This window comes from Mobula birostris, chromosome 26 (genome assembly GCF_030028105.1).
Source record: "Mobula birostris isolate sMobBir1 chromosome 26, sMobBir1.hap1, whole genome shotgun sequence".
In the NCBI taxonomy this organism is placed as follows: domain Eukaryota; kingdom Metazoa; phylum Chordata; class Chondrichthyes; order Myliobatiformes; family Myliobatidae; genus Mobula; species Mobula birostris.
In genome coordinates, this window is record NC_092395.1 from 30,240,286 (window position 1) to 30,261,886 (window position 21,601).

A 21,601-nucleotide genomic window follows, 5' to 3' on the forward strand; every position below is an offset into this window, starting at 1 on the left:
TGTTGGTACTTTCCCAGGTTCCTCCCTCTTTTCTAATTCCCAACTTGCAGTTATTTCTGAGGTGCTACTTGGATCCTCCATAGAAAAAGACTGATGCAAAATAGCAGTTTAATTCATCTGCCCTTCCCTTATTTTCCTTTCTTCAGTATAGCAAATGGCCAAGAATCTGACAATGGTGCATAACTTCTATTTATATTCCAGCCATCTTGAGGTAGAGGACCACACATTCCTTTTGTTTTTAAGATTGTGTTTCAGGCCGGTTCACTGTCTTTGGTATATTGGCATCCAAATCTCTTTCTTTTCCAGTTTGTAGTTTCCTACTCTTTAAGAAGAGCTTTAAGAAGTTCGTTCTGAGCAGCTTTAAGAAGGTTCAGCACAAATATGATTTGCAGCTGCCAGCCTGGTATCAGCGGGGTGATGCAATGTGGCGTCCAATTCCTCCTCCCCTTCTCTCGCCCAGACTTCCATTAAGGTCCTCTATCTGCGTAACATATTCAACCAGCATTTGTAGCATTTGCAAACATGTCTTTGTGTGAGCTCTTTCAGAGAATGATTTCACCAGAACCTGAGTTTGTAGGAGAGCACTGGATTATCAGTCACTGGGATAAACCCTGAGGAGTCATCCAGAATAATTAATGATAAACTTAAGCCAAATGTAAATTCATTCATAATCCCTTCTGTATAGACGTTTGCCCTTGTGGATTAATACAACCTGCTGATGTTACGGGTTCTGTTGGTCTCAACAGGTTATATCATGATCCATGTTTCCAATAGTCCTCTTCAGAGAACTTGAGGTTTAGGAGCTAAGGGAAACCCAGCTACCACTGACAGGAAAGTCACTGCGTGAAAGGAAATTAAGAGCAGGATCCAGGTTGGTTGGAACCTGGAAAGTAAAAGGTGATGCAGATACGGTTCAGAAAAGAGGAATTAATTGTTCTGTCTGAAAATCATTAAGGATGCAGGCTCCATAATGAGGAAATAACAGAAACTTCGTTCAAGCTCTGCCCTCCTAAAAGTTTTTATTCCAATTTATTGCTTCACAGCAACACAGCTGGCGCGTCATGAAGGCAACATTGCAAATTCAGAAGTTCTGCTCGCATTAAAATCAGTTCTCTGAATATATCTGGTTGACGAGAACAAACAGTTCTGTATATGAATAGATTTAAATGAATTATTGTTTTTTACACATCCGTGGCATAAGCAAACTTACTGATAAAGCGCATGTGGACACAACCCTGTTTTCCACTAACTCAGATAACATTGATTGCCAGGGAAAATTGTCAACAAAGTTACGACAAGGCTCCGTTTTATGTTGCCCCTAGGTTCAACATTGTGTCCTCTCTGAAAATCCCATGAGTATCTTTGATTAGTGGTCTAGAATGCTGGCCCTTGCTCTTGTGAAGCTCTCAAACTGGAGGAGTTGAGGGACCAGAGCAGGGCCTCTAAGTCAGGATAATCTATTCGGTTCAGGAACCCCTCAACTCTTTAGGCTATAGGGATCTGGTCTTATTGTCTGTGACATGACAATGCTGAGCAGCCTGTAACTGTGGCCACATATCGTCTCCTAACAACTGGCATTACTCCTGGCAAGGTGAGGGTACCAGAGCCAGACAGAGATAGCAAAAAACTGGTGGGATGCTGCTACCAAACCTGTGGCTGAATAAAATGATGGGGAGCAACGCTGGGCCAAAATTTTTAATGCTCTTTGGACCGTGTTCGAGATGGTGCACACATTTTATGCGAAGATGCGGAAATGTTATGTCGAGATTGGTCCTGCCTGGCTAGGGTATGCAATATGGTGAACTAACCCTCGGTAGTACATTATATCAGCACATTATTCAAAGTGTTTATAAATGCACACAAACAAAGAGGAAATAATTTATCTATTGCAAATGGAAGCAGTCGAGGCCCCTTCAGTATGATTACACTAAAAGCTGTGAAGATCCAGAACAAAAATAGAGCCACATCTGGCAGAGCAAAGTGAAAGATATTAAATTTACATCCTGGATAGAGTTGCCAACAGGATGAAAACTGCAGCTTATCATCAAAATAGGACGGGAAATTGATATGGAGGGGCACGAAGGCACAATAAATGTAAGCAGGCAAAGTCAAAGTTTTTTACAACCACAGCTACAAAAACATTAAAACAACTTAATATAGAGTAATAAATGGCAGCATGATAAAAAGTTGACACTGAGCCAATAAAAAAAAAGATTTCTAGAAAGGTGACTGGAGAGTTTAAGGTCTTGGCGCTCACAGGAAGTCCCACGTTACAAAAAACCAACAGTTAGAAGATCTCAGAGTTCCTGGAGAGTGAAAGTACAGTGAGGGAATGCTTCAGAATTTGGACAGAATGAAGTCACACAGGGTGAAATTGAGGCGTTGATAAACTGAGAGCCAGAGAAGGTCGGTAATTACAAGGTGAAGCTATTGTGAGTTTGATCAAGAGCAGCACCATGCAGGATATTTCAGTTAATGGTAAGTGGAAGAGAGAAGATGATCAGGGCACCATTGAAAAGGCAGAGCCTAGGGGCAATAAATCTATGAATGATGATTTTAGCAGTAGGTGGGTGGAGGCAAAGACAACATATGTTGTAAAACACATATAAATCAATTTGACTTTGTCTAATGTAGCTTGTAGTAACACTATATAAAAATAACCACAACCCGTCTTTTCTTTGTAAATATTTGAGGCATTTGATTGCTCACAAACAGAAGTACTGTACTTTTCCAATAATTCCATTTATAACTCAGATTTAAGAACATGCCTGGAATTTGATAATTTCAGTTTTCTCTAACAACCTATTTAATTGATATGAAAATTAGTAAATGGTTATCCTGGCTGTGTTCCAAGGAAATTGAGCTTTGATATAAAGACTGAATGGGAGAAACAGCCAATCAGCATCCGGTCACTTTAGCAAAGGGCAACCATTAAAGTTGCTGCCTAAAAGGAACTTCCAGTGAGCTCCCACATAAGAGAGTAATGTGCAAACTTAACACACATGGGATTTGAGGTAACGTACTGTAATGAACAGAGAGCTGTTTGGGAAGCAATAAACAAAGAGGAGGAGAAACATGCATTCACGAGTGTCAGGGGGTGACGAGTGGGTATTGCAAGGGTCGGTGTTTGAACCCCAGAGACAATGCCATTGATGAGTTAAATAGAGAATTAAATGTAATATTGTCATTTTGTAGATGACTCAAAGCTGGGAGCATACATCATGAGCAGGAAGCAAAGAGACATCAGAGTGATTTGGACAGGTTGAGCGAGTGGGTAAATTCAAGACATGTGGAGTAATGGGAAAATATGAGGTTATCCACTTTAGTAGCATATCAGGAAGGGTGAAGAGAAATAGATTAGGAGAGGTGAAAATGGAGATGCAGGAAGCCTTGGTTGACCTTATGCACAGGAGGATAAAGCAGGTAGTTAAGAAGGTGGTTATTGTAATGTATGGGTCTATTTCTTTAGAGCAATGACTCCATCCCCCTTAGCACTACGTATTGATCTATTGTCAGTGCATGCGCTGCTGTCTACGCATGCACATTCTTAGAAACATAGAAAATAGGTGCAGGAGTAGGCCATTCGGCCCTTCGAGCCTGCACCGCCATTCAGTATGATCATGGCTGATCATCCAACTCAGAACCCTGTACCAGCCTTCCCTCCATACCCCCTGATCCCTTTAGCCACAAGGACCATATCTAACTCCCTCTTAAATATAGCCAATGAACTGGCCTCAACTGTTTCCTGTGGCAGAGAATTCCACAGACTCACCACTCTCTGTGTGAAAAAGTTTTTCCTAACCTCAGTCCTAAAAGGCTTCCCCTTTATCCTCAAACTGTGACCCCTCGTTCTGGACTTCCCCAACATCGGGAACAATTTTCCTGCATCTAGCCTGTCCAATCCCTTTAGGATTTTATACGTTTCTATAAGATCCCCCCTCAATCTTCTAAATTCCAACGAGTATAAGCCTAGTCAATCCAGTCTTTCATCATATGAAATTCCTGCCATCCCAGGAATCAATCTGGTGAACCTTCTTTGTACTCCCTCTACGGCAAGAATGTCTTTCCTCAGATTAGGGGACCAAAACTGCACACAATACTCCAGGTGTGGTCTCACCAAGGCCTTGTACAACTACAGTAGTACCTCCCTGCTCCGGTACTTGAATCCTCTTGCTATGAGTGCCAGCATACCATTCACCTTTTTCACTGCCTGCTGTACCTGCATGCGCACTTTCAATGACTGGTGTACAATGACACCCAGGTCTCGTTGCACCTCCTCTTTTCCTAATCGGCCACCATTCAGATAATAATCTGTTTTCCTGTTTTTGCCACCAAAGTGGATAACCTCACATTTATCCACATTAAATTGCATCTGCCATGAATTTTCCCACTCACCTAACCTATCCAAGTCACCCTGCATCCTCTTAGCATCCTCCTCACAGCTAACACTGCCGCCCAGCTTCGTGTCATCCGCAAACTTGGAGATGCTGCATTTAATTCCCTCATCTAAGTCATTAATATATATTGTAAACAACTGGGGTCCCAGCACTGAGCCTTGTGGTACCCCACTAGTCACTGCCTGCCATTCTGAAAAGGTCCCATTTATTCCTGTTCTCTGCTTCCTGTCTGCCAACCAATTCCTATCCATATCAATACCTTACCCCCAATACCGTGTGCTTTAAGTTTGCACACTAATCTCCTGTGTGGGACCTTGTCAAAAGCCTTTTGAAAATCCAAATATACCACATCCACTGGTTCTCCCCTATCCACTCTACTAGTTACATCCTCAAAAAATTCTATGAGATTCGTCAGACATGATTTTCCTTTCACAAATTCATGCTGACTTTGTCTGATGAGTTCACTGCTTTCCAAATGTGCTGTTATCACATCTTTGATAACTGACTCTAGCATTTTCCCCACCACCGATGTTAGGCTAACTGGTCTATAATTCCCCAGTTTCTCTCTCCCTCCTTTTTTAAAAAGCAGGGTTACATTAGCCACCCTCCAATCCTCAGGAACTAGTCCAGAATCTAAAGAGTTTTGAAAAATTATCACTAATGCATCCACTATTTCTTGGGCTACTTCCTTAAGCACTCTGGGATGCAGACCATCTGGCCCTGGGGATTTATCTGCCTTTAATCCCTTCAATTTACCTAACACCACTTCCCTACTAACATGTATTTCCCTCAGTTCCTCCATCTCACAAGACCCTCTGTCCCCTACTATTTCCGGAAGATTATTTATGTCCTCCTTAGTGAAGACAGAACCAAAGTAGTTATTCAATTGGTCTGCCATGTTCTTGATCCCCATAATCAATTCACCTGTTTCTGTCTGTAGGGGACCTACATTTGTCTTAACCAATCTTTTTCTCTGCACATATCTATAAAAGCTTTTACAGTCAGTTTTTATGTTCCCTGCCAGTTTTCTGTCATAATCTTTCTTCCCTTTCCTAATTAAGCCCTTTGTCCTCCTCTGCTGGACTCTGAATTTCTCCCAGTCCTCAGGTGAGCTGCTTTCTCTGGCTAGTTTGTATGCTTCTTCTTTGGAATTGATACTATCCCTAATTTCCCTTGTCAGCCACGGGTGCACTACCTTCCCTGATTTATTCTTTTGCCAAACTGGGATGAACAATTTTTGTAGTTCATTCATGTGATCATTAAATGCATGCCATTGTATATCCACCGTCAACCCTTTAAGTATCATTTGCCAGTCTATCTTAGCTAATTCAAGTCTCATACCTTCAAAGTTACCCTTCTTTAAGTTCAGAACCTTTGTTTCTGAATTAACTATGTCACTCTCCATCTTAATGAAGAATTCCACCATATTATGGTCACTCTTACCCAAGGGGCCTCTCACGACAAGATTGCTAATTAACCCTGCCTCATTGCTCAATACCCAGTCTAGAATAGCCTGCTCTCTAGTTGGTTCTTTGACATGTTGGTTGAAAAAACCATCCCACATACATTCCAAGAAATCCTCTTCCTCAGCACCCTTACCAATTTGGTTCACCCAATCTATATGTAGATTGAAGTCACCCATTATAACTGTTGTTCCTTTATTGCACGCATTTCTAATTTCCTGTTTAATACCATCCCCAACCTCACTACTACCGTTAGGTGGCCTGTACACAACTCCCACCAGTGTTTTCTGCCCCTTAGTGTTATGCAGCTCTACCCATATCAATTCCACATCCTCCTGGATAATGTCCTTCCTTTCTATTGCGTTAATCTCCTCTCTAACCAGCAATGCTACCCCACCTCCTTTTCTTTCATGTCTATCCCTCCTGAATATTGAATATCCCTGAATGTTGAGCTCCCATCCTTGGTCACCCTGGAGCCATGTCTCTGTGATCCCAACTATATCATATTCATTCTTCTCTCCCTCCCTCTTGCTGCAATGTGAGTACACAAGTTAAAGCCATCTCCTGCATGTGTGCTTTTATTTAATTGATATGTAGTTGTGCACAGACACAGCAGTGACAATACGTTGGTCTTTGTAGTGAGAGGAATTGTATTCAGGAGCAGAGATATCTTATAGCAATTGTGTAGGCCACACCTTGAATATTCTGCACAACTTTCTTTTCTCAACTGTGGAATGGTACGCATGTTATTGGGAAAATGTGGCAAAGATTCATTAGACTGATTATTAAACACAGCAGAACTGATGTACACAGCAAAATTAAAATGATTGTGCTTATGTTCACTAGAGTTTAGAAGTATGAGAGATTACTTCATTGAAACTTACAGGTGGGATTGGATAAACTAGATGTGGAAATTGTTTCTGAAAGTGGAGAGCTCCAGACCAAGGATCATAATCTAAGAATCGATTACAGATTCCCCAAAGTTTCACAGCCAATGGATCACTTTCCAAGCCTGGTCATTGTTGTAATGTGGAAACCACAACAGTTTTAGAATGTTGCAATTCAATTTGTGCCTCAAGATTCAACAAACAAGGAGGAAGTTAAAATAACGCTCAGGCTATTATACAGCTCTTCTTCATGTGAACAGGTGGATTATTTGTGTCCACCTATGAGGATGGATAGATCTTACAACTTTTCATCTTCCAGGTGATAGCCAGCATTTTTTAAATAATCCAGAACCCTCTATTTCCATCCAAACTCTGATGGAGATACGCATCCTGACAGTGCAACGCTTTCACTTCTGAATCTTCCCAGCCTTTCCATTAATGACTGCCAGATCTCAAAGCACTTTGGAATGTAAAGTACTTTTATATTGCACTCAAGGGATTAATAATAGTTTTCATGTCATTTGCTTTTAACAAAATCTTCAGAGGCATAAACAAGCTGTTAGAGGGATAGTTGCTTTTTTTCTGAAATTTCGACTTTGAGTATCACTGTAAACTAAGTTTGATGCTTTTTTAACAATTTAACAGAGAAAGCGCTTCACTATACCCTCAGATTGGAGGATAACTTTGTTCAACTTTGCCCAGAAGCCCATGTGACCCCCCAGTTCGCTGGGCTGCATTGGTTTAGGGAAAAATAGTCTCCAGCCTGCCAAACCTGTAAAATCTCATCTGTGTGGTTGCTGGATGATGTTTTCTCCTGTTACAAATCAGTACCACAAAATAACAAACAGTACACCATATGCAATTAAACGATTTAGCTTTATAATTCTTAATTTGACTCGAGAGTTAGTAAAGAAAACAAAAAGAAAAAGGGGCCCGTTTTAATGAGACAGTCTAATATGCCCATTGGAGCTTACAGTTTTCCCGTCCATTTGTTCTCCATCAATTTCCCCCCGGGTGTCTTCGACTCCTCATCCCATTCCACATTCACTCCAGCCGGTAGTCTATAACCTCCCTGTTCTGGATCTTCTCTCTCCATCTTCCGCTGAACAAAAGCCTACGAGTCCCTTGCTCTGGGCACACGAGAAAGTTAAACCTCCCCTCATTGGACGGCACACATTCGAAAGCCCCCGTTATCTCATAACCCAAACACTGCTGCTACAGAGAAGCCATTACATTAACAGTGAAACCTTTCCCAGGGCGTTACACTCTTCCTCCATCAAATTTAGTCATGTCCTCATCACTTTGAGATAATTTGCCAACCCTTGCCAACACAAAGTCCAACCCAGGTGTAAAAGGCAGTGACATAGCTCCCCAAAGCGGTAGGGGCCACACTCTGTTCTCCCGGTGCTACAGAGGCCAGCCTATCCAGTAGTTGCCTGATTCTGTGAGACTGTTGTATGCCCTTATCTGCATCTTCATGTTCCAACGCTACTGGGGATACTTCTGGTCCACCTGGCAAGGACTCCCCCAGTCTATCACTCGTGCCCACCTGCAACTCAGACCCCTCTGTCCCTTGGCTGAGCCCTCCCTTGCAGGGTCCCACTGCAACCCAGGCTGTCCACAGATAGCTTCCCCGATTTCACCTGACTCAGGTTGAGAAGGGTTGGGAGTCTCTTCCTCAATCAGGGGGGAGTTAGCAAAAGGCAGCATATACCACTCCCCCATGTCCTCATCCTCCGAATCAGTATCCCACTTGGGCAGGGGTTGGTCTAATCTCTCCTGCTGTTGATCCTGCAGTTGTCCCGTGTCATTGCAGAGTCTCTTACTAGGTGTAGGCTCCAGGTCAGGCTCTGGGTCAACCCACACCTCTTGTCCCAGGGGCAGCAGGTGAGTCCAAATGGAGAATCTTGACTGGCCCATTCCCATCCTCTGGTTTCACCCAGAAATAAAGGCAACAGCGTCTTAATTTCCTGCGGAGCATGAAGAAAGCTCACCTCTGTCCCAGGATACTGACGGACTTTTACCGCTGTACCATTGAGAGCATACTCTCCAACTGCATCTCAGTGTGGTATGGCAATTGTCCCGTATTGGACCGCAAAGCACTCCAGCGTGTGGTGAAAACTGCCCAGCGGATTATCGGCACCCAATTGCCCACCATTGAGAACATCTACCATAAATGCTGCCTGGGCAAGGCGAAAAGCATTATCAGGGATGCATCTCACCCTAACCATGGACTTTTTACTCTCCTCCCATCCGGTAGGTGCTACAGGAGCCTCCGCTCCTGCACCAGCAGGCACAGGAAGAGCTGCTTCCCTGAGGCTGTGACCCTGCTGAACCTCTCATCACAGTGCTAAGCAGTATTGCACCCGTATTGTACTGTCTCAGTACTTTTATATTTGTGTGCTGTAGCACTTTTTTTATTCACAGTTATTTTGTAAATAACACTATTCTTTGCATTTCTGGTCAGATGTTAAATACATTTCATTGCCTTTGTATCTGTACTCGGCACAATGACAATAAAATTGAATCTAATCTAATCTAAACAACAAACTGGTACATTTGGCATCTGACTCTGCACTACATAGGGCGTAGCTGCCCAGTGGTTGGCCAACTTATGCTTCCCGGGTAGCCCCATATTCCTTATGAGGACTTGGTCTCCTGGCATGAGTTGGGAGAACCTAATCTTTTGATCATACCTCCTCTTATTTCCTTGATTCTGCTTGGCAGCTAATTCATAAGCCCTTTTCAGCTCCCTTCTCATATCAGACACAGATGTCAAATGAATCTTCGGTGATAGGTCGACCTCGTCAGTCCCAAAACAAAGGTCAATGGGCAACCTCGCCTTGCGCCCAAGAATCAGATAATATGGCGAGAACCCGGTAGCTCCATTTTGAGTACAGTTGTAACAGTGGACCAGATGTCCAATATGTTGACTCCACTTCTTCTTCTTGCTGATGTCCAAGGTCCTGAGCATGTCTAGCGAGGTCCGATTAAACCCCTCGGGCTGGGGATCACCCTGCAGGTGATGAGTAGTCTTTGATTTCTCGACTCCGAGCATGCTCAGTAACTCATGGATGAGCCTACTCTCGAAAGCCAGTCCCTGATCACTATGTGTCCGCCTGGGGAGGCCATAATAAATGAAATACTTCCCCATAACACTTTGGCCACCATAGACGGCTTCTGGTCCTTGGTAGGGAAAGCCTGAGCATATCTGGTGTAGTGATCCATGATGACTGACATTCGCCATGTTGCTGGCATCTGGCTGGATTGACAGGAAATCCAGGGACCCCGCACTCTGTAGGTGGGACAAGGAAGCTGCCCTTGTAGGCAGCGTCTTCCTCCGTATGCATCGAATGCACGACTTGAAGTATTCTTTGACCTCCAGTTTCATTTGGGGCCAGTAAAACCGATCTCTGAGCAATCCATAGGTCTTTTCCACCCCCAATTGTCCAGAATCATCATGAAGTGACTTCAACACAATCCTCCGATACTTCTCAGGCACAACCAACTGGGAAAGCTGAGGCTGGTCCAGAGGTGACGGGAGCTGGTATAGGATCTGGTTCCTCAACTCCAACCTGGGCCATTCTCTCAGTAATAGACGCACCACAGTGTGTTTCGTCTTCTCCGCCTGAGCCACATCTCCCTTTTCAACTACTGACCAAATGGTATCGATGCCCGGGTTATCTCGTTGAGCGGCTGCCACTTCCCCAGAACTCAAGTCCAATAACTTGTTTGTCTTCAGAGTAGTCAGGTTGCAGTAAACTTGTGGAATGGCGTCATCAGAAGCTTCCAATTGACCTACCGCTCAATCCTCCCTTTGCTTTCTGTCTGCCTTCACCGTGATGGCAAACTGACCCATGGCCTTCACCCCCGGGGCAGGAACGCTCTCCCACTCTCCGTCCCTGTCCAGTCCTTCATGCGCACGTCGGAACAGAGCATCAGCATCAACGTTCCTACTTCCCAGCCCGTACTTCAGGCTGAAACCATAGGCGGGCAACGCCGCCAACCACCAATGGCCTGTGGCATCCAGTTTTGCCAAGGTCAGGATATAAGTTAAGGGATTGTTGTCCATCCTTACCTCAAACTTGGCACCATAGAAATAGTCACTCAGCTTATCCACCACCGCCCATTTCAACACCAGAAACTCCAGCTTGTGCGTGAGGTAGTTTTTCTCAGAGGGTGACAGACTCTGGCTGACAAACACAACAAGTCTCAACCCCGTGCCCTGATCCTGATACAGAACACCCCCTAAGCCCTCCCTGCTGGCATCCGTATGCAGTACGTATGGCAATGGGGGGTCTGCGAAAGCTAGCACAGGTGCCTGGGTCGGCATCTCCTTCGGCGACTGAAAGGCCTCCGCACAATTCGTGTCCCACCTCGGTGCAAAAGGATCCGAAGGGCTAAGATACTCTTTGCCCTCCTCTCCTTTTGTCCTCCTCCCTTTCATCCCCAAGGGAGGGTAACCGCACAGAAGCTGATTCAACGGGTGACTCACTTTCGCGTAGCACCTCATGAACCTCCAACAATAACCACAGGACCTGAGGAACAAGCGCAGGGTACTCACAGTCTGGGGACTTGGCCAGGTGGTCACCGCCTCTATCTTAGCAGACCTGTAGCTACTCCATCTCTTGAGACTACATGCCCATCATAGCTAACAGACGTCTTCCAGAACTGGCACTTGTCCAGGGAAAGTTTTAACCCTTCAGCTTTCAGGCAGCCCAGCACCTTTGGTAGCCTTGCATCATGTTCTTCCAAGGTGGATCCAAACATTATGAGATCATCAAGGTACACCAAAACCTCAATCAATTTCATATCCCCCACTGTTTTCTCCATGACCCACTGGAAGGTTGCAGGGGATCCCAATATGCCCTGGGGCATCCTTTCAAACTGGAAGAATCCCAGTGGACATATAAATGCCGTCTTCTCTTTGTCAGCCTCACTCGTGGGGATCTGGTAATATCCACTCCTCAAGTCTAGCACATTGAACCACTTTGCACCCCTCAGACAGGCCTGAACATCTTCGATCCTTGGGACTGAATACTGGTCGGGGACAGTATGCCCTGTTCAGAGTCCTATAGTCCATACACATCCGTACCTTCCCTTTCTTCTTTCTGGCCACTACTATCGGGGATGCTTAGGGGCTTCAGGACTCAGTGATGATCCCAACTTCCTTCAACTTACACAAATGCTGCTGAACATCTTCCACCTCTGCAGGGGCGAGTCGCCGTGACCTCTCTCTGACTGGGGTATCCTTGGTCACCCGGATAAAGTGAGGAGTGCTTTAGGAACAACCCACATCAAACTCTTCAGTGGAAAAGACACCTTCCAGCTTCAACATCTTCTCTACCAACCTCCTCTTCCAATCTGCAGATACCGGGGAGTCCCCGAAGTTGAATGACTCAGCAGTCAACTTTCCCCTTTTTCCCACTAGTTCCTTCCTGGCCTGTCTCACAGGGACACTAGGCATTACCATCACCGGGAAAAGGTGCGCTGGGGCATCCACTGCTTGAAGGTGACCGCCCTCTTTTTAGTGTTCCCGACAATCACTGCCATCCTGTTCTCCTGTACAACTGAGGACTTCTGCAGTTCAGGCCTCACCAGGATCCTAGTAGGTACTCCCAACTCCTCTTCATGGTCTTCCAGGGAGTCCACCAAGAGGGCTTCGCCCTCGGGCATTCCGGAAAATTTGGGGTTTCCTACTACTCTAGCTACTTCCCCTGGCCGTAACACGATTGGCTTAGACTGGGTGAACCACACAGTCCCTCATCTAAACTTGTTATTCGGTCCAGTGCAGCCACACACTTCCTCAAAAGCAGCTCGAAACACTGGGTGAACTGACAATATTCTCAGGAAGCTCTCTCCAGTTTTCTCCTTGTAGGCTCCCATGAGCCTCCTCACAATAGGAGTGTTGGTCCCTACAAAAATTGAAACGCCGCCCTTCTCAACAGGGTCCAGACAAACTAGCGCTAATGTATCAAGAGCCTCAGCCACTCCCACATCAGCCTCCGAAATCTCTAGCTTCACTGACAAATAACCATCATACGGATAATCACCTGCACTAAGACCCCAGATCTCTATTGCACTGAATGGCGTCGATGGTAAATACTGGTTGTAAAATGAACGGTACAGCAAAGTGATCTGCGACCCTGTGTCAAGTATGGTTCTAGCATAAATACCCTCTATCTGTAGTGACACACTGGAGCTTGGCCCCACTCAGCCTTCAGGAATATGGTTCTTTGCTTTAAGGTGTAACTTGTGTGATGGGACCCTGAACTATACCTTATGGACTGTACCTTTAGAAAGAGAGAGAGTGTGCAGCTGACTTGGAGAGGGAGAGGGAGGGAGGGAGAGAGGGAGGGAGGGAGAGAGAGAGAGAGAGAGAGAGAGAGAGAGAGAGAGAGAGAGAGAGAGAGAGAGAGAGAGAGAGAGAGAGAGAGAGAGAGAGAGAGAGAGAGAGAGAGAGAGAGAGAGAGAGAGAGAGAGAGAGAGAGAGAGAGAGAGAGAGAGAGAGAGAGAGAGAGAGAGAGAGAGAGAGAGAGAGAGAGAGAGAGAGCAACGAGCAGCTCGTGGGTCGCCATGGTAACCGAGGATGGCGTTATGTGATTGACAGCTGGTGTTTAGCATGCTGAGATACATACAAGGTCAGCTGGTTGTTAGACAGACACACATGGTTTTGGACACTGGATGAGCTTTGTTGTGCCCACAGAAAGTTGGGTTTTGGAGGATCGATCGGGAGAATCGATCAGTGGCTCTCGCAGTGTGGAAAAGGGGTGACCGGTGGGAAGTTGTCTTTGTTTTAAGGTGTAACTTGTGTGACCCTGCCTGGGTTGATAACTTAACCACAGAAGATGGTCTCCTTTTTGTGGTCACATTTGGTGACTTTTAAAGAATGTCGGAGGACAATGGGAGATTGACGGCAATGGCTTTCTTGGATAATGAACCACACCTCTCTCTCTCTCTCATCCCAACATTACTCAACTCAATATCACGAACTGAACTGATCACACTTACCTACCACTGTAAGACTGTATCAATTGCCAACGGAGCTTGGTGGTAATATAAGTCCTATATTTCCACACTTATATATATAATCATTGCTAACCTGTTTGATTTACCTGGTTTTTATATTACCGTATTGCGTAGTTACTAATAAACTAGCTTTAGTAAATAGCAATACCTGACTCCAGGCATATTCCATTTCTGCTGGCTCTATAACATGTTACAGGGTACGTAGTACTTGATATATTATTGGGAATGTGTCTCCCCCACCCCACATATGCCAGGCCATCCCCTTACTGGGTCTCGTTTAGGTTTTCCCAACGACTCTCTCTGCTTAGGTACCCCCAGGGGCGGGGGGGCTCACTCTCCGAAGGGTTTCCCATCGTTCACACTCCCGCCTAAAGTATCCTTCTTCACCACAGGTATAACAGACAATACCAGCTGCTCCCCTCCTCGAATGACACTGGCTGCTAGCAGCCCTCCGCATAGTCCGTCCCCTTAGAGGAACTGCCTTCCTATCAACTCCATCATACGGGAGGGGGTGGGGTCACACTCGCTGAAAACAACCGGGACATCTCAGTTCTCAACTCTGCCACAACCTCTTCTACCACTCCCTGGGGCAGACTGTCGGTGGTCACTTCGCCACAGGGGACCACTACCGAGGGCTGCACCCTGCTGACAGAGGCTTCCCGCAACTCCGACGCATTCTACTCCTCTCGTACTTCTCTGATCAGCTCAACAAACGAGGGAGGTGGGGCGTGTCTTTCAAGACACTTGGAGACCCCAAGCGATCAGGTCATGGGACTGGGCGCCCTTTGCTATCTGGTCCATTCTTAACTGAACCACCTCAGCCGCCTGAATGACTCATCTGTGCCGCAAGCAATTTAGCTGCCTCTCTAGCTGAAAAATGTAGGCAGAAAGTTTCTCCCCTGCTCCTGCCGCATGTTCTGAAACTCCATCATGAGCTCCACTGGGCTCCCTGTCGTGCCAAGTGCATTTTCCAATGCCCCCATATAATCGACAGCTTTAGCTATGGGGTACTGGAACTTCATGGTTTGCACCACATCAGCAGCCCGTCCACTCAAACTTTCAACCAATGTCTGTCGCTTTACGTCATCAGAGCATTGCCACTCATCTAGCAACTGAGAGCTCTGTTCCACCCAAGTCTCATACTCCTCCTCCACTTTAGGGGTGGGCATTATTCCAGAGAATAGGCAGAGCCTACCATAACTGGGATTTTGGACCAGGACATTTTTCCATTTATTCGTCAGAGAGGTAAGGGCGGATACTAACTCAGAATTCTCACTCTTCCCTGGGGGACGAGGACTAATTAGACATTCCACATCAGATCACTCCTTCCCCTCACTCCTCAGAAACGATAGAGCCCTGCCTTTGAAGTCTCTGCCCCCAGCTACGGGAAACCCGACATGTGATTTGGCCCGCTCCGCTGCTGTTACATGAGCGCTAGTCTGCACTAAGATGAGGTCTGTGCCCGACACTTCATCAGACTTCCGTCCTGCAATCGTAACTTTGCCAACAACTTTAACAGGTGAATTAACAATTCATCTGGAGTACGAATATCGACCCCACTCAACACGCATGTGTTAGTTACCGGTAACCCCACGGATCAACAACACCAATCGACCCCGGCAGCACTCATACCTGCACAGACTTAAAACACACAACCCACTGGTTCAATGCTCAGGGCAATCACACAGCATCCAACAAAATCAATCTCAGAACGATATCCCCAAAATTGTAACCGCCAGGTTTGATGGGCTGCATTAGTCTAGGGAAAGACACTCTCCGGCCCGCCAAACTGTGAAATCTTGTTTGTGTGGGTGCTGTTTGATGTTTTCCCTGTTACAAATCAGTACCACAAAATAACAAAAGTACACCACATGCAATTAAATGATTTAGCTTTATAATTCTTAATTTGACTAGAGCAGCTGTCCCCAACCACCGGGCCGCGGACCGCTATCGGGCCGCAAGGAAACGATATGATTTGGCGATAGGAGTCAGCTACACCTTTCCTCATTCCCTGTCACGGCCACTGTTGAGCCATTACGCACGCGAGGTCATTACCCGCGTGTCATCCATGTCAGCGCGGGAAGAAGATCAACTCCTCGAGCTTGCAAATGACGGTGGGCTGAAAAGTATGTTTGACATAACATCTCTGCCGGCACTCTGGATCAAAGTCAAGGCTAAATATCCTGAGATAGCCAGGAAAGCACTGAAAACGTTGCTTCCATTTCCAACATATCTCTGCAACGAATGCAACGAAAACCAAATTGCGGAATAGACTGGACATAAGGAACCCCCTTCGAGTATCGCTGTCTCCCATCACCCCTCGATGGCATCGTCTTGTTGCAGGAAAACAAGCCCAGGTCTCCCACTGATTCACTGATATTGGTGTGTTGCAATGGTTTTATATGTTCATACGAGGAAAATATGCGCTGTGTGTTTAATATCCAAATGTTACTTAAAATGTTATGATGCTATTTACTTATATAACCATATAACAATTACAGCACGGAAAGAGGCCATCTCTGCCCTTCTAGTCCGTGCAAAATGCTACTCTCACCCAGTCCCACCGACCTGCACTCAGCCCATAACCCTCCATTCCTTTCCTGTCCATATACCTATCCGATTTTTCTTTAAATGATAATATGGAACCTGCTTCTACCACTACTACTGGAAGATCGTTCAACACGTACTTCAAGCTCCCCTGACAATTGACTTATTACGATATTTATGCGAGGAAAATAGGCGCTGTGTGTTTAATATTAAATTCATTAGATAAACCCTATTAGAAATGAAATTGAGTATATTAGCCACTTATCACCTATATTCCGGTCGAGATTAACACCGCCCCCCCACAGAATCGCCAAAAATGATTTGTAGAAAAAAATCGGCAGGTACATGCGCAAATCACGCATGCGCACTGGTGCCCGCGCAAGGCTTCATGGTTATTGTAGTCTCTCGGGGTAATCAACGTATTTGACTGCTACTCTTATCCGTTGGCAACCCTACCCCCCCCGCCTCCCCACGGTCGGCCGGTCCGCAAGAATATTGTCAATATGAAACCGGTCCATAGTGCAAAAAAGTTTGGGGACCCCTGGACTAGAGGGTTAGTAAAGAAAACAAAAAGAAAAAGGGCCAATTTTAATGAAAGAGTCTAATTTGCCCGTTGGAGCTCACGATTTCCCCTGGGCGTTGTCGACTCCCGACCCCGTGCCATGTCCACTCAGTCCTGCAGTCTTCGACCTCTCCATTCTGGCATCTTCTCTCTCCATCTCCTGCCAAGCAAAAGCCCATGAATCCCTTGCTCTCGGCACACAGAAAGAAAAACATTCCCCTCATTGTATAGCGCAAAGTCCAAAGCCCCCGTTAACTCCAGTCATAACCCAAACACTGCTGCTACAGAGAAACCATTACATTAGCAGTGAAACCTTTCCCAGGGTGTTACACCCATTTACATTTCACAATCATGGGGCCTAAGATCAGCCAGGATTTAAAGCCCCCATCTAGTGACATTTGGATATGAAGACAAAAAGCCACATACACCCATTTCCCAAGCTACTAATGAAGCAAAGCAACTAAGTGAGAAACTGGAAGCACCAAAGTCCTGATGAGTTTTGCTAACTTGGAATATAAAGTACATCTACTGCCAGGATTGGCCAAGACTTACAGAAGTAAGGTAGAATGCTGAAAGTTATAAAGAAGGCAAGACAGTAACTATACTTCATTAGGAATTTGAAGAGATTTGGTATGTCAACAAGTGCACTTAAAAACTTCTATAGTTGTACTGTGGAGAGCATTCTGACAGGCTGCATCACTGTCTGGTATGGAGGGGGGGGCTACTGCACAGGACAGTAAGAAGCTGCAGAGGGTTGTAAATTTAGTCAGCTCCATCTTGGGTACTGGTCTACAAAGTACCCAAGACATCTTCAAGGAGCAGTGTCTCAGAAAGGCAGCATTCATTACTGTATTAAGGATCTCCAGTACCCAGGGCATGCCCTTTTCTCACTGTTACTATCTGGTAGGAGGTACAGAAGACTGAAGGCACACAGCGATTCAGGGACAGCTTCTTCCCCTCTGCCATCCATTTCCTAAATGGACATTGAACCTGTGAGCATTATGTCACGTTTTTAATATACATTATTTCTGCTTTTACACGATTGTGGTCTATTCAATATAGGTATACTGTAATTTATTTACTTATTTATTTATTTATTCTTCTTCTTTTTCTATATTATGTATTGCATTGATCTGCTGCTGTTAAGTTAACAAATTTCATGACACATGCCGGTGATAATAAATTTGATTCTGATTCTGAAGTTTGGTTAGTGATGTCCAGAGGAGGGAATGACTTGTTTTAATTAAAATCTATTGAGTTTGTGCAGCCTTGAACCTGCTGCTAACTGTCTGAGGAAGGGTGAGGGGTGAGATCACTGGAAGATGTTAAGTCATTCCCCAAAACCATCCTAAAGTCTCATAATGAATAGAAATTTCTTTGCTTTTTATGCTAGTATCATAGCAAATGAAAGCAGAGGCAAGAAGAGAGGTTGCATTGGATGTTTTTGAACAGATATTCTCTGATCCCCTGAGAAAATTTAGATGACTCCTATACTAGAACATAGATAGTGAAATTTATATTGAGGAAGGGATCAAAATAACTTAAACATGTGTTTTTTAAATAATAGCAGAGATAATAAGGAAACAGCACAAATAGTCTCCTAAAATTTAGCATCCCTAGGGAAATGGAAAGAAATAGAGATTACAGATGTGATAGCCATGATTTTCTAAACCCTTCCCAATTCATGGAATGTTCCCCAGGATGGAAAATTGCTATTTACACTCCTTATTTAAAAGGGAGCGATCAAATAAGAAATGGCAATTTGATTTTACCCCATGCAATGCCTGCCTAACGTCAAGTGGGAAAAACAGTGGCAGAAGGAGGTTCAGTGTGGGGATGTGTGAAGCCATGGCTGGGATGGCCACACCACCCAAGAAAAGGTCTGGACATGATTACAGTTTGCAAGGGACAAACTGTTAAACATGGATGTGATGAAAGAATATGAGGAAGACTCAGTTTCTCCCGTTAGCATTGAGCTGTGGTACTACAGCAAAATGTGGGTAGGTGGAAAGTGTTATATTTGAATGCACGCATAAGAAATAAAATGGACAATCTTGAAATTCAGCTACAGATTGGCAAGTATGACGTTGCAGCCATATCTGAAACTTGGCTAAAGGATGGCTGCTATTGGGAGCTGAAAGTCCAAGGATATACGGTGTATTGGAAGGATAGGTTAGCAGGCAGAAGGGGTGATGTGGCTCTGTGTATAAGAAATAATATTAAATCATTAGAAAGGGATGACATAGGATCAGAAGGTGTAGAGTCTCTATGGGTTGAGTTAAGAAATGACAAGGGTAAAAGGACCCTAATGGCAGTTGTATACAGGACTCCAAACAGCAGCCGGGATGTGGATTGCAAATTACAGCAGGCGATAGAAAAGCCGTGTGAAAAGGGCAATATCATGATAATCGATGGGGGTTTTAACATGAAAGTGAATTGGGAAAACCAGGCCAGTACTGGACCTCAAGAGAGAGAATTTGCAAAATGTGTAATAGATGGCTTTTTAGAACAGCTTGTTGTTGAGCCCACTAGGGGATCAGCTGTACTGGATTGGGTGTTGTGCAATGATCCGGAGGTGATAAGAGAGCTTAAAGTTAAGCAACCCTTAGGGAACAGTGATCACAATATGATCAGGTTCACTTTGAAATTTGAGAAGGTGAAGCTAAATTCCAATGAGTCAGTATTTTAGTGGAGTAAAGGAAATTACAGTGTCATAAGAGGGGAACTGGCCAAGGTTGACTGGAAAGGGACACTAGGGGGAAGGACAGCAGTGCAGCAATGGCTGGAGTTTCTGCGAAAAATGAGGGAAGTGCAAGACAGTTATATTCCAAATAATAAGAAATGGAAGAAGGACTACTATGGCTGACAAGTGAAGTCAGAACCAAAGTAAAAGCAAAAGAGAGGGCATACAAGGAAGCCAAAGCTAGTGGGGAGACAGAGGATTGGGAAGCTTATAAGAACTTGCAGAAGGAAACTAAGAAGGTCATTAAGAAGGAAAACATGAATTAAGAAAGAAAGCTGGTGACTAATATCAAAGAAGATACTAAAAGCTTTTTTTAAGTATATAAAGGGTAAAAGAGAGTTGAGGGTAGATATAGGACCAATAGAAGATGACACTGGAGATATTGTAATGAGAGACGCAGAGATGGCAGAGGAACTGAATGCGTATTTTTCATCAGTCTTCAGAATGAAAGGCATCTGCTGTAAACTGGACATTCAAGAGTGTCAGGGAAGTGAAGTTTGTGCAGTGAAAATTATGACTGAGAAGGTGCTGAGGAAGTTTAATGGTCTGAGGGTGGATAAATCTCCTGGACCTGATGGAATGCACATTGGGTTCTGAAAGAAGTAGCTGGAGAGATTGCAGAGGCATTAACAATGATCTTTCAAGAATCGATAGATTCTGGCATTGTACCAGATGACTGGAAAATTGCAAATGTTACTCCGCTGTTTAAGAAGGGTGGGAGGCAGCAGAGCAGAAAGGAAACTATTGACCTGTTAGCCTGACATCAGTGGTTGGGAAGTTGTTGGAATCAATTGTTAGGGATGAGATTATGGAGTACCTGGAGGCACACGACAAGATAGGCCAAAGCCAGCATGGTTTCCTGAAAGGAAATCCTGCCTGACAAACCTACTGCAATTTTTTGAGGAAGTTACAAGCAGGGTAGACGGGGGTACAGTAGATGTGGTGTACTTGAATTTTCAGAAGGTCTTTGACAAGGTGCCACACATAAGGCTGCTTAGCAAGACAAGAGCCCATGGAATTACAAGGAAGTTACTAGCGTGGGTGGAGCATTAGCTGATCGGCAGAAAACAGAGAATGGAAATAAAGGGATCCTATTGTGGCTGGCTGCCAGTTACCAGTGGAGTTCCACGGGGGTTGGTGTTGAAACCGCTGCTTTTTACAATGTACGTCAATAATTTGGACTATGGGATTAATGGTTTGTGGCTAAATTTGCCAATGATACAAAGACAGGTGGAGGAGTGGGTAGTGCTGAGAAAACAGAGAGCCTGCAGAGAGACGTAAATAGATTAGGGGAATGGGCAAAGAAGTGGCAAATGAAATACAATGTTGGAAAGTGTATGGTCATGCACTTCGGTGGAAAAAATAAATGTGAGAATATTATTCAGATGGGGAGAGAATTCAAAATGCAGAGATGCAAAGGGAATTGGGAATCCTTGTGCAGGATACCCTAAATGTTAACCTCCAGGTTGAGCTGGTGGTGAAGAAGGTGAATACAATGTGTTGGCATTAATTTCTAGAAGTATACAATATAAGAGCAGGGATGTGATGTTGAGCTCTATAAGGCACTCGTGAAACCACACTTGGAGTATTGTGCGCAGTTCTGGGCTCCTTATCTTGGAAAGGATATACAGTACTGACATTAGAGAGGTTTCAGAGAAGATTCACGAGAATGATTCCAGGAATGAAAGGGTTACCGTATGAGGAACATTGGGCAGCTCTTGGGCTGTATTCCCTGGAGTTCAGGAGAATGAGGGGAGATCTCATAGAAAAATTCTGTATGTTAAAAGGCCTGAACAGATTAGATATGGCAAAGTTATTTCCCATGATAGGGGAGTCTAGGACAAGAAGGCATGACTTCAGGATTGAAGGATATCCATTTAGAACTGCGATGCAGCGAGATTACTTTTGTCAGGGGTGGTAAATCTGTGGAAGTTGTTGCCACAAGTAGCTGTGGAGGCCAAGTCATTGGGTGT